Here is a 13343-nt window from a genome sequence, read left to right as displayed (position 1 = left end):
TCACAGTTTCTTCATGGCACTTTTCACCTCTGTATTTCTCAATGTGTAGATCAAGGGATTCAGCACAGGGGTGATGATGGAATCTGACACAGCATTGCTTTCTCAATGGGGTAAGTAGCCCCAGGCCTCATGTACAAGAAAATACATGGCACAAAGAACAACATGACCACCATGAGCTGGGAGCCACAGGTGGAAATGGCTTTTCGCCTCCCTTCGAGGTTGTGAGACTGCAGAGAACACAGGATGACTACATAGGAGATGATGAGTAAAAGGAAGATGGCCATGCACATCACGCCACTGTGGAGGATGACCAGGAGCCCCGGGTGTGGGTGTCCATGAGGGCCGGGGTCAGCAGCTGAAACAAGTCACATATAAAGGGATCTGGGATACTGGGACCACAGAAAGGTATTTGATACATGAAGAGAAGCTGAACTGTTGCATGCAGGAATCTCCCTGCCCAAGCTGCCCCCAACAGCAAGGGACACATCCGAGGACTCATGATGGTCACGTAGTACAGGGGCTTGCAGATGGCCCCGTAGCGGTCAGAGGCCATCACGATGAGGAGGAGGACCCCCACCCCGCCAAAGAAGTGCTCTGCAAAGAGCTGGGCCATGCAGCCTTCAAAGGAGATGGCGGTGCTGTCAGAGCAGGAGTCCACAATCAGCTCTGGGGCAATGACAGAGGAGTAGGTGGCATCCAAAGGGACAAAAATTGAGAAAAAAGTACAGAGGTGATCTCAGACTCAGACTTGTGCTCATGGTTGCCACAATGAGCAGATTTACCAGCACGATGATCACATGCATGATTAGAAACACAGCAGGAAAGAGTTTCCGCAGCTCTGCGTTCTCTGTAAAACCCAAAAGAATCAATTCTGTCACATTGCTTTCATTTCCCCTTTGTCTGGTGTGGGTAACCTAAGAAAAGAGATTTGGGAAATCTGAAAAAGAAACATACAATTTATAATTACTGATTAATTGGCTTCCTATATTTTCAGGGTCCCAAGGTGCTTCTTATTTATTTATTTATTCACCATCCTAGAGTTGACCTTGAAGAAAATAGGCTAAATCAGGAATTTACAGATAGATACTTCATAAAGGCAATGCTTTCCCTTGCCTTTTCTCCTGTCTTTAAGTTGCTGTTCCACCAGCATGGTACTGGCAAAGAAACAGACCTGAGGACCAGTGGAACAGCTTAGAAGATGCACAAACAACACCAGACACACTCAGCCATCTCATCTTCAATAAAGGGGCCAAGCACCCTCACTGGAGGAAAGATAGCCTCTTTAATAAATGGTGCTGGAAAAATTGGGCTTCAACTTGCCAAAGATTAAAACTAGACCTGTATCTCTCACCATGCACTAAACTAAAATCAAAATGGATTAAAGATCTAAATATTCAAATAGAAACTCTGAACCAGTTGGAACAGAGGTTAGGTAGAACCCTTGAAGACATCGGTGTAGGAAAAGATTTTATGAACAAAACCTCAGTTGCCCGTGAACTAGCACAAACAATCAACAAGTGAGATCTCTTCTTATTAAAAGGCTTCTGCACAGCAAGAGAAACCACCACCAGTGTGAAGAGACAACCCACAATGTGGGAAAAAATCTTCACCTGCTCTTCCTCAGACAAAGGTCTACTATCTCAAATCTATAAAGAACTTAAAAAGATCAGACCTCCCAAATTTAAAGACCCAATCTGAAAATGGGCATCTGAAATGAACAGACATTTCTCACACAAAGAAGTAGAAATAGCAAATAAATACATGAAAAAATGTTCAACATCACTGGTCATTTGAGAGATGCAAATGAAAACAACACTGAGATTCCACTTCACTCCAGAAAGAATGGCTGCTATCATGAAATCAACCAAAAACAAATGCTAGCGGGGCTGTGGGGAAAGAGGAACCCTGCTCCACTGCTGGTGGGAGTGTAGACTGGTGCAAGCACTGTGGAAAGCAGTATGGAGATACCTCAGAGAACTAGGACTGGAAGTCCCATTTGATCCTGCTATTCCCCTGCTGAGTATATTCTCCAAAGAATTAAAAGAATCATACCACAGTGATATATGTGCACCCATGTTCATAGCAGCACAGTTTGTAATAGCTAAAACTTGGAAACAGCCCAAATGCCCATCAACTGGAGACTGGATCAAGAAAATGTGGTTTTTTTATAAAATGGAGTACTACTCAGCCATAAAAAATGAGAAATTAAAGACATTTATAGCTAAGTGGATGCACATTGAGGTGATACTCTTAAGTGAAATAAATAGGACACACATGTAAATACCGAATAGTTTCTCTGGTGTGAGAAACTGAAAGTGTAAATAAGGACTAAAACGTATAATAGGTAATGTGAAATGGGAAGAAAAGGGGCAAAGGGGAAGGAAGTGGGAGGCCTAGGGGAAAGGATAGAAGGGAATGGGATTAATATGAGAAAATGGAAAAATAGGAACAAAATCTTTGTAAATAGGGAGGACTGGAGGGGTTGAAGGGAGGGCTAGACCAGGGTGAAAAATAAGAACCAAGAGAGATTATGTAAAGGTGCAAATTTCCAATGATGAATGTCATTCTATTGTATACCTAAAATGTACCAATGATTAGAATGAATAATTGATAATGCAAAATAGGAAGAAAAGGTCCAAAAGGGTAGGGGTAGTTGGAGGGGCAGGGGAAAGGAAAGAAGGGAAAGGAAAAAATACTGAGAAATGGAAAAAATGGAAATAAAGTCTTTGTAAATAGGGAAGGGTGGAGGGGGTGAAGGGAGGGCTAGGAATGGGGAAAAAATAAGAACCAAGATGCATCATGTAAAGGTACAATTCCCAATGAGAAATGTAATTGTGTTGTACACCTAAAATGTACCAATAAAAGAATTTAATTTTTTTAAAAAGTTGCTGTTCCACTTTGAAGCAGGTTTTCCTCCTCCTTCTTCTACCTTTAGGACTGTTATTTGTGGTAGTCACCTTCTTTCCGGAACCTACCACACTCCAGGCAGGAGAGTCATCCTATAATTAGCTTCATTTTACAGGTAAAGAGATGGACTCTCCCATAGGCTAGGAAACTTAACTCGGGTTTCCTACCCAGTGAACAGTGAGGCTCTAATATGGACTGCATTTTCCAACTCCAAGTTCAGTGCTCACAAATATCAACATGGTGTCCCTGGTTAATTGTGCTTGGTGCCATGTTGGAGATGTTCAACACAGTTGCTACCCTGTTTTATCTTTAAAGCTATCCACTGAAATGAATTTTCCTCCTTGTGCTCTTAGTCAGTAAGTACGCTAATGCTTTTGTAAATTTGTTTTGCTTCTAAATTTTAAACAATCAATATATACTTAAGAATTGGGATTATAAAATCCCTACTGACATAGCAATTGTTGATAGAGATTACAAACTGTGAAGATACAGCTAAGCTTTAAATCCACAATAGAACGAATTTGAACCAGAATCAGCCCGATTCATTTCTTCCATCTTTCTTTCCCCCCTAGACGGAGCTTAAACTTAAACTTGCAGGGTGACTATGCTGCTGGATTTTGGTCGGGGATGCAGGATGTCACGCGGTAAGCACCATTACTACGCCCAGCCCAGTGTAAAGCAAAATTAAAGCCTTGGTATTTGCATTTCTTGCATACAATTATTGAACTAGTGTTTTGTGGAATCAGTGTTTGGAATATCTCTGGACTCAGCTACAGCAAACTTTCCCCCCGAGTCCTAGATAGGATACAGCAAACCTGCTTTGCAATCTCAGTGTCCCCAGGCTTGGATTTCTGCTGTAGTGAGTGCACTGTAGGAACCACAGCTGCCCTGTTTGTACTGCTTACTCACTCCAGGCAAGCCGCAAGGGGCTTCTGCTCACTCAGTCATCACAAGCAGCCACTATGAGGTATTGTGATTGTCTGAATTTTCCAAAGCAGCAACTGAGGCTTAGAGCGATGGTGTGACTTCTTTCGCCTCTGTCTTTGTTTTCCAGGCAGGCATGTGATAATTCCTCAGCACAGTTTATTAACTGCCCCACTTTGCAGAGCCCTCCCAATACTTTCGCCTCCTGTCTCACAGGATATATTAGGTCCCATACAGTCCAAGGCATTTTATCACTGGGGGAAACTGAGGCACAGGAGAGGCCACATCAGGCTGGTGCTGCCCCATGCCCGAGGCTCGACAGCAAATCTGTGAGCAAAGTCTGGTTGTTTCTCCATCATGTACTGGCTGTTGTCTTTAATATTTTGTCTTCTGAGACCTTCTTCAGCCAAATCTCAGAAACTGACAGCACCTTGACTTGCAGTTCAGTGCTGAGAGACACCATCAGCTGCCTTTGGGATGCCTTCTTCCCCTGCGATGGAAGAAGAGACATCGCTTTTAAAGAGACTGAGCTAGAGAAGAGAGGGATGATTATAATCAGTGCCTTCACTCCACTTTCCTCCTTTCCCTAAGTGTTTACGGAGACAGCCAGTGCATCACAAACTCATCTGATGTGGCCCATTTCCTTATGGAGAAGGTGGGACTTGTCGATTTAGAAAAGAGCCCATATAAGTAACTGAAATGAAAGAGGAATAAACAAATTAATCCTTCAAGCTAGACCTTCCTAGGAGAAGGGAAGACCGGGGGACAATGAGAGGGAAGGTCTAGAAGGCAGAAGAGACGTCCTGTGAGCAGGTTCCAGGGTGACTTGGGGCACACTTGCAGCTGCGCTACTGGGTGACAGTCGTGTGCTCTCTCAGACCTGCAGCTACTTGGAGTTATTGAATTTGCAACTTAATAATGTTATTGCAGCATCATAGGTCACTGCACGTGTGTAAATATAGTCTGTGGCTTATATTTTAATGACTAATTTATCATCCATAGACCCCATGCCAATATACAAATATTTATACTATTTCTAATTTGTGCTACTCCAACGATGCTGCAGTGACAACTTTTGCATGTTTGTCTGTATGAATGTATACTTCATGCCTTTTTATTGACATACATATTAACATGGACATATCAATTAAATTGATCTAAGTAGTTCTGTGAGACAACTTTTTGCAATAGGACTTCAGAATCAAGTGTTTGAACATTCTAATTGTGAAAAGGCATTGATAAATTCTCTCTCTGAAATTTATATAGTCTCATCAGTAATACAGTAGATTTGTTTTTTCTGTTTCATTTGTTTTTCTACTTTATATCCATTTACTAATTTTAAATTTTATTAAGTTTATATTTATTATCTTATAAGCATATATTATTTACTAAAGAATAATTTATAAAATGTTTGAACAAACATTTAAGCTATTAGATAAAATGTCAGGGCAATTATATTTCTCTAAGAATCATCAATATATTCTTTCAAAATGAAATTAATTAAAGCAATTAGCATTTGCCATACTGAGGTTTTGTCACATGTTTAAGATAACAGAATTGGTGAGTGGCATGGTTGGAATTTGAATTCGAGGAAAAATAACTGTGGCTGATATTGTTCTATTCTATTTGAGTGTGAGTGTCTGTGTGTGTGTGTGTGTGTGTGTGTGTGTGTGAAAACCCTTAAAATATCTTCCTAATTGCTCCTTCTTATCAGGAAATGTAAGGAACAGTTAGTGGAAAAGCAACTAACTTGGTTAGATTGTACACTTTGGAGACAGCAATGCTGTTGTCATTTTTAAATTTAGGGTCTATAATGACAGTAGCCTCTGCCTGGGTTGCAGCCACTGCACCAAAATGACAGCCAGGATTTAAACCACCAGCATTGCCCCCGCTGCCACCAAGTGTCCTTCCTATGTCACACCTACGGGTACTTTTTGGGAATCATGCATTCTGTTTACCAATTCTTTGTTTAATAGAGGCTCATTCATTTTAATTTTTTTAAAGTTGCTCAAAGATATAAAAGTAGTACAAATAAAGTAGTTTGATCTAACTCAAGTTAAAACACAAAGTATGAAATCACATTTCTAACTCAAGTTTTCTATGCAAGGAATAAACATCACTTACAGATAAAGCAAACATATTAATTGTGAATGACTGATGTGCTTTTAGAGTACTAGGTATATATGCACTTGTTTAGTGAAGTTAAATCAATTGATAATTTTTTATATTTTGAAAGATATTTCTATGCTATAATTCTATGCAAGAACTAAACCTACATATTGAATACTTAGCCAAATAATGAGGTGATCCTTAGAAAATGTGAATATCTGCCAAATACCCTAAGATCTTCTTATCAAATTCAAGTTTCACTCACAAGAAACAACTTCTTCAGAGAGTCCAAGAGTCAGGTAGAAGTATTTCAGCCTGATGTTTCCAATTGTGGAGGCAAGCTGCCTGGGGTACCAGTGAGGGAAAACTCATCCAATTATTCACCGTTATCCAAATTTGTGGAACTAGGATTCCTACTGTTTTCAAAGAAAAGTTTAAAACAGAAGCCTTAAGACTCTCAGAGTGAAGGGAGAAATAGCCCTTCTGGGTCACCAGGGATTTGCGTTCTCTCCAGTTAAGAACATTGTTAAACACCCTCTTGAACAACCAATGGGTCAGAGAAGTAATTAAAGAAGAAATTAAACAGTTTCTAAAAGTAAATGAAAATGCCAGTACAACATACAGGAATCTATGGGACACAATGAAAGCAGTTCTATACAGGAAATTCATAGCAGTGAATGCCCATATTAGGAAAACAGAGAAAACTCAGATAAATAACCTAATGCATCACCTCAAGCTCCTAGGAAAAAGAAGAGCATAATGAATCCAAAGCTCATACAAGAGAGGAAATTATAAGGATTAGGGCAGAAATCAATGCAATGGAGACTAAGAGAACAATACAAAAAAATCAATAAATCAAAGAGTTGGTTTTTTGAAAGAATAAATGAAATTGATAAACCTTTAGTCAACCTTATCAAAAAAAGGAAAGAAAAGGCTCAAATACATGCAATTAAGAATGAAAAAGGTGAAGTCACAACAGATCCAACAGAAATCCAGAGGATCATCAATACCTACTCTGAGAACCTCTACTCCAATAAAATGGAAAACACAGAAGAAATGGGCAGATTCCTAGATACATATGAACTGCCAAAGTTAAATGAAGAAGATATAGAAATTCTAAATACCCCAATTACAATGAGTGAAATTGAAAATGTAATAAAATATTTACCAACAAAGAAAAGCCCAGGTCCGGATGGATTCACAGCTGAATTTTACAAGACATTTAAAGAAGAACTATCACCATTACTCTTTAAACTCATCAAGGAAATTGAAAGGGAAGCAATACTTCCAAATTCATTCCTGGAAGCAAGTGTTACTTTGATTCCAAAACCAAGGAAAGACCCAACCCAAAAAGAGAACTACAGGCCAATCTCCGTAATGAACATAGATGCAAAAATCCTCAACAAGATACTGGCAAACAGAATACAGAGGGTCATCAAGAAAATCATACACCCTGACCAAGTTGGATTTATCCCAGGGATGCAAGGATGGTTCAACATTCATAAATCAATAAATGTAATACCTCACTTAACAGAGTCAAGGACAAAAAGCATATGATCATCTCAATAGATGCAGAAAAAGCATTTGACAAAATCCAGCACCCATTCATGATAAAAATGCTACAGAAAATTGGAATAGAAGGTCTTTATCTTAACCTGGTTAAGGCTATCTATGAAAAACCAACAGCCAACATCATACTAAATGGTCAAAAACTGAAAACTTTCACACTAAAATCAGGAACAAGACAAGGATGTCCAGTATCACCACTCCTGTTCAATATAGTCCTGGAAACATTAGCCACAGTGATTAGAAAAGAGAAAGGAATAAAGATAGGAAAAGAAGAAGTTAAACTCTCATTATTTGCTGAGGATATGATACTTTACAGAGAAGACCCAAAAAACTCTGCCAAAAGACTTCTAGATTTAATTGACAGATTCAGCAGAGTAGCTGGATACAAGGCCAATACTCAAAAAACAATAGTCTTCTTGTACACAAATAACAGACTCACTGAGAGAGAAATTAGGGAAACAATTCCTTTTATAATAGCATCCAAAAAAATGAAATACCTAGGAATCAATCTAACAAAGGAAGCAAAAGACCTCTACACGGAAAACAACAATACTCTGAAAAAAGAGACCGAAGAGGACACAAGAAAATGGAAAGATATCCCTTGCTCCTGGGTAGGAAGAACCAATATAGTGAAAATGACCATACTTCCAAAAGTGCTATATAGATTCAATGCAATGCCAATTGAAATTCCAACAATATACTTCACAGAACTAGAGAAAACAATCCAAAAATTCATTTGGAACCATAAGAGACCTAGAATAGCTAAAGCAATTCCAGGCAACAGAGACGTGGCTGGGGGTATCGCAATCCCTAACTTGAAACTATACTACAAATCTACTGAGATAAAATCAGCATGGTACTGGCAAAGGAACAGACCTGAGCATCAGTGGAATAGATTAGAAGATGCAGAATCAACTCCAGACACACTCAGCCACCTCAACTTTGACAAAGGAGCCAATCACCATCATTGGAGGAAAGACAGCCTATTTAATAAAGAGTGTTGGAAAAACTGGATTTCAACCTGCCAAAGATTGAAACTAGACCCATACCTATCACCATGCACTAAACTAAGATCGAAATGGATTAAAGATCTAAATATTAAGACAGAAACACTGAACTTGCTGGAAGATAAGTTAGGTAGAACTCTTGAAGACATTGGCATAGGAAAAGACTTTATGAACAAAACCTCAGCAGCATCGGCACTAGCAGAAAGAATCAACAACTGGGATCTCATCTTATTAAAAAGCTTTTGCACTGCAAAAGAAACTACCAACAGAGCTAACAGACAACCTACAATATGGGAAAAAATTCTTAGCAGCTGTACCTCAGACGAAGGACTACTATCTAGAATATATAAAGAATTGAAAAAAATCAGACCCCCCAAATTCAAAGACCCAATTCAAAAATGGGCATCTGAAATGAACAGACATTTCTCAGACAAGGAAGTAAAAGCAGCAAACAAATATATGAAAAAATGTTCAACATCACCCATCATTAGAGAGATGCAGATGAAAAAACAACACTGAGATTCCACCTCACCCTAGAAAGAATGGCTGCTATCAAGAAATCAACAAATAACAAATGCTGGTGGGGGTGTGGGGAAAAAGGAACCCTTCTCCATTGTTGGTGGGAGTGCAGACTGGTGCAACCACTATGGAAATCAGTGTGGAGATACCTCAAAGAAATAGGACTAGAGGTCCCATTTGACCCAGCTACTCCCCTGCTGGGTATCTTCCCAAAAGAATTAAAAGAATCATCCCACAGTGATATATGTGCACCCATGTTCATAGCGGCACAGTTTGTAATAGCTAAAGCTTGGAAACAGCCCAAGTGCCCATCAACTGGAAACTGGATAAAGAAAATGTGGTTTTTTAATAAAATGGAGTACTACTCAGCCATGAAGGATGAAAAACTAGAGTCATTTTTAGCTAAATGGATGCATATCGAGGCCATACTCTTAAGTGAAATAAATAGGTCACACATGTGTAAATACCGAATGGTTTCTCTAGTGTGAGAAACTGATAGTGTAAACAAGGGTTACAATGATTAAAATGAATAATTGATAATTTGAAATAGGAAAAAGGGTCCAAAGACTAAGGAGTGAAGGGAGGGGGAGGGGAAAGGAAAAGAGGGAAAGGAAAAACTATGAGAAAAGAAAAAAAATGGAAATGAAATCTATGTAAATAGGGAAGGGTGGAGGGGGTGAAGGGTGTACAGGTAATGGGGAAAAAAAAATAAGAACCAAGATATATCATGTACAGGTACAAACGCCCAATGATAAAGGTAAACGAAGTGTATACCTAAAATGTACCAATAAAAGAACAAAACAACAAAAAAAGAACCCTGTTAAAGCGATAGCCAAAGCAAACGTGTTGAATCCATTTCATGTTCCTCCATTAATGCTGCTGACTGTGTTTCTGGATCACAGGAGAAGGATTCCGTTCCATTTCCGAGGAGGTCCGTCATGAGAACACGTTCCCCTCTGGGTGTGAGATCGGACTGTGAGGGCGTGGGGCGCCCACGTGAGCAGGAAGACACAGCCACACTTGCATCATCACAGCTGTGTCCCTTGAGGTTGGTTTTACCCGGACAGAAGTGTTCATCTCTCACCCGTCGCCTTGCAGTCACCTACTGTAAGAATAAAGTGTTCCCGGGGCGAGATCACCTCTGGGCAGGACCAGCATGCTGTTCCTCGTGCAGAAATCCGGTTCACAATATGAATTACTTTATTATTTGTTTCTTCACTGGGCTCTGAACCTCAGCCACCCAATGACCTCATTAGTACACAGGAGCTAGTACATGGGAACTGGAAGGAAACTGAGTGGAATCTAACTCTAGATTCTATTTCCCACCACCATTGAGGTTAGAAGATTTTTTTTTAAATTTAGGCACAAAATGTATTTAAATTACTTCCAGTTTCTTAAGAAGTGGCAGTTCCAGGTAATACTTTACAATTTTAAAACAATGGATTATAACTTTCAGTTCTTCTTGTTGGTAAATTTGTTCAATGAAAGTACTGCCTCAGCATCCATTTTCAAGCTGGACGCCCATTATTGAAAATCAGCCATGCCCCATAATCTTTGGGTTGGTTGTTTAATATACAGAGCTTGTTTCTCATCTTGCTGCTTTATAACCCAACACCATCCACAGATTCTGGCTATGACAAAAACTAATAACTAATCCAGAGTCTTGTAAGTTTGCTCTCCCTTCACTCATGACTTTTTTTAAATTAGCCAACAAACATCCCACACAGAAAACCCTGAGATGAAGCCCACTGTCCTTAATAAATGTGTGGTGCCAGGTGCCCTCTCTTTCTTCTTTGACATGCAATGTGTGAGCTCTCTCATGCCTCCACACTTCCCTCCACCATTCTGTGAACACCCTTTGTCTCTTGGGACCTGTGAATGAAGAGTTCATTCTGTTTCATGTATTCATGTATTTCATATTTTCATGTATTTCATGTATTTCATATTTTCACTTCCTAATTTTGCTTGACTACAACACACATACACACTCACCAACTTCTTTTTTCTAAGAATGCTCTTGGAAGAAAAGCTGGACACAGATCAGATCAGACAAGAGACAAGGCCATCGCTAGTATAAACAGATTTTGTTTAAAAAAATGGAACAAGAAATTAATAGACATTACTCTAAAGAAAACATAGTCAACAGATTATGAAAGATACTTGACATCATTAGTCATCAAGGAAATATTACCAAAAATCACGATAAAATATTAACTCACACCTATTAAGATGACTATTATCCATAAAAGAAGAAGAAAATGGACCGACAAGGGGAAGAGAAAGAAGAAGTAAGAAAGGAAGGAAGGACATGAGGAAGGAAAGGATTATTTCTAAAAGACACAAATGATGAAGTGCTGTGACCACTTTCTCATAATTTCCCAAGTCATTTTAATGACTAAAGTGCAATTTCAGTTGGATTATCCAAAATCATCAACATTTATACATGAAATAAAACTATGTTTCACTACACAGAATGTTGAGTTAGAATTTGAGGATATGAATTGTAATGTGTCATCTGCTAATTAACTAACTTTGGATCCAGTAGCATAAATAAATTCTATACCAGTCATTTTTGTCTTATTTACTCATCTACTTCCAAGATCAGAAAGAAAAGGCCTTTTTAATATCACCTTCCAAATCCCTCAGGAGTGTATATATTGGCGGGAAGAGAATGTATACCCAGAGTACAAAATATAGAGTACAGTCATTGTGACATCTAGCATTCTAACACCTTCCAAAATAAAGTGGGTGGATTTGAATTCAGGAAAGCCAATGCAAAGTGCTAAACACAAAGAAAAACTGTAGACTGTAGCTATTCACAGAAAAGAATGAATTTTTATTCTACAGTATTTATTTAAAAGGCTTTATAAAATTGATAATGCTGGGAAGAAATAAAGGAAGGAAAGAAAGACAGAAGGAAGGAAGGAAGGAAAATGGAAAGAAGGAAGGAACGAAAGAGGAAAGGAAGGGGCAAACACACAAAAATATCAACCTGAGGGGCAATTCCTTGATGACCAAAATAGTTTCTGTGCTTAGTACCAAAGAGTGCTTCTCAGCCATTTTGTCAAAAACTGTAATAAGAATGATCAATGTATCCAATGGTCAATGCCCAAATCTATTGCATAACCCATATTTTAAAATATTCATATAATTTACAGTAACGTGTAAACACTGAAATGTTGTGAAAACATTTCAACATTGCAAATAATTGGGTGAATGGTTGAAGTCTACTGTAGATTTGTTTTATTTGTTTAATCTTCAGCATGTATATCCCACAGTTCTGAGTATGTTTTCTCAAGCTTTGTTTCTACACACTTTAGACAGTTTCTCATTTATTCCACAAAAACGTATAGCATAAGAATTAAGTGCCAGACCTGTTCTGTGCACTTGAGTTAACAGAGTGAACAAAACAAATGATATTTCCTGCTATGATGAGGATAGATCCTAGTGAGGGAAAGAGAGAAAATAAATAGTAGGCCAGCAAGTAGATAGCATACTGTGTTAGAAGTTTATAGGTGCTATGGGAGACTAAAAGTTAAGCATGGCACAAAGAGGATCATCAGGGCTGCAAAAAATCTGCAATTTTAAATAGGAAACAATAGAAAGTCATTCCTCACAGTTCTGGAGACCATGTCAGCCACCACGTCCAAGACCAAGTCATGAGCAGATTCAGTGTCTGGTGAGGGCCGGTTCCTCATGGATGGCGCCATCTTCACAGGACTGAAGGGCAGAGGAGAGGAACCCCATCCCCTCAAGTCCTTCCAAAAGGGCACTAATCCTGCCAGTGAGGGTCCCCAGTTTTGGAGAGTCACCAGTATTTATCACATAGTACAGTGGCTGAAAGTTTTTTGGTTTGTGAAATGGATAGGATGGAGTTGCTGTCTACTGAGAAGAGACATTTTCAAGAGAAGTTTGGACATGATGGTATTGGTGTAGTGGAGGTTTGGGGCTGTGACATCAGAGTGCCTTTTGCTGGCATTGTAAATTTAAGATATTTGTTAGACAACAAAGGTTTAGACAGGAAGTTAGATGTCTGAGTCTGAGGTACAGAGGTAAGTTTGTGTGCATTCGGCACATACATATATTTACAGCTAAGGGATCAGACGCATTTACTGAAGTAGCGTACATTGACAAAGGAAAAAGGAGAACCCAGGATTGGATTGCTGCAACCCTTACAGGCCCGGGAGAAAAGGAAAATCACAAAGCAGGGTAAACTGGAAACAGTGAACAAAGTTTATCAGGAAATGGGAATGATCACGAGTTTGTAAGACTGCTGATAGGACTGGCAGAACCATGGATGAGACTGAC

The 13343-nt window shown here is 39.1% G+C and overlaps 1 pseudogene; it reads right to left on the bottom strand.

Annotated features, from left to right (window-relative positions):
- On the bottom strand, nucleotides 1-4342 carry LOC147820673 (olfactory receptor 4C6-like; annotated as a pseudogene).
- Nucleotides 4343-13343: the final 9001 nt, after the last annotated feature.

The sequence above is a fragment of the Heterocephalus glaber genome, unplaced genomic scaffold (assembly GCF_053883595.1).
Source record: "Heterocephalus glaber isolate CG9 unplaced genomic scaffold, H.glaber_assembly_v1.0 deba00001806, whole genome shotgun sequence".
In the NCBI taxonomy this organism is placed as follows: Eukaryota; Metazoa; Chordata; class Mammalia; order Rodentia; family Bathyergidae; genus Heterocephalus; species Heterocephalus glaber.
Note: the sequence above shows the minus strand (reverse complement) of the source record. Positions and strands in the feature narration are given on the sequence as shown.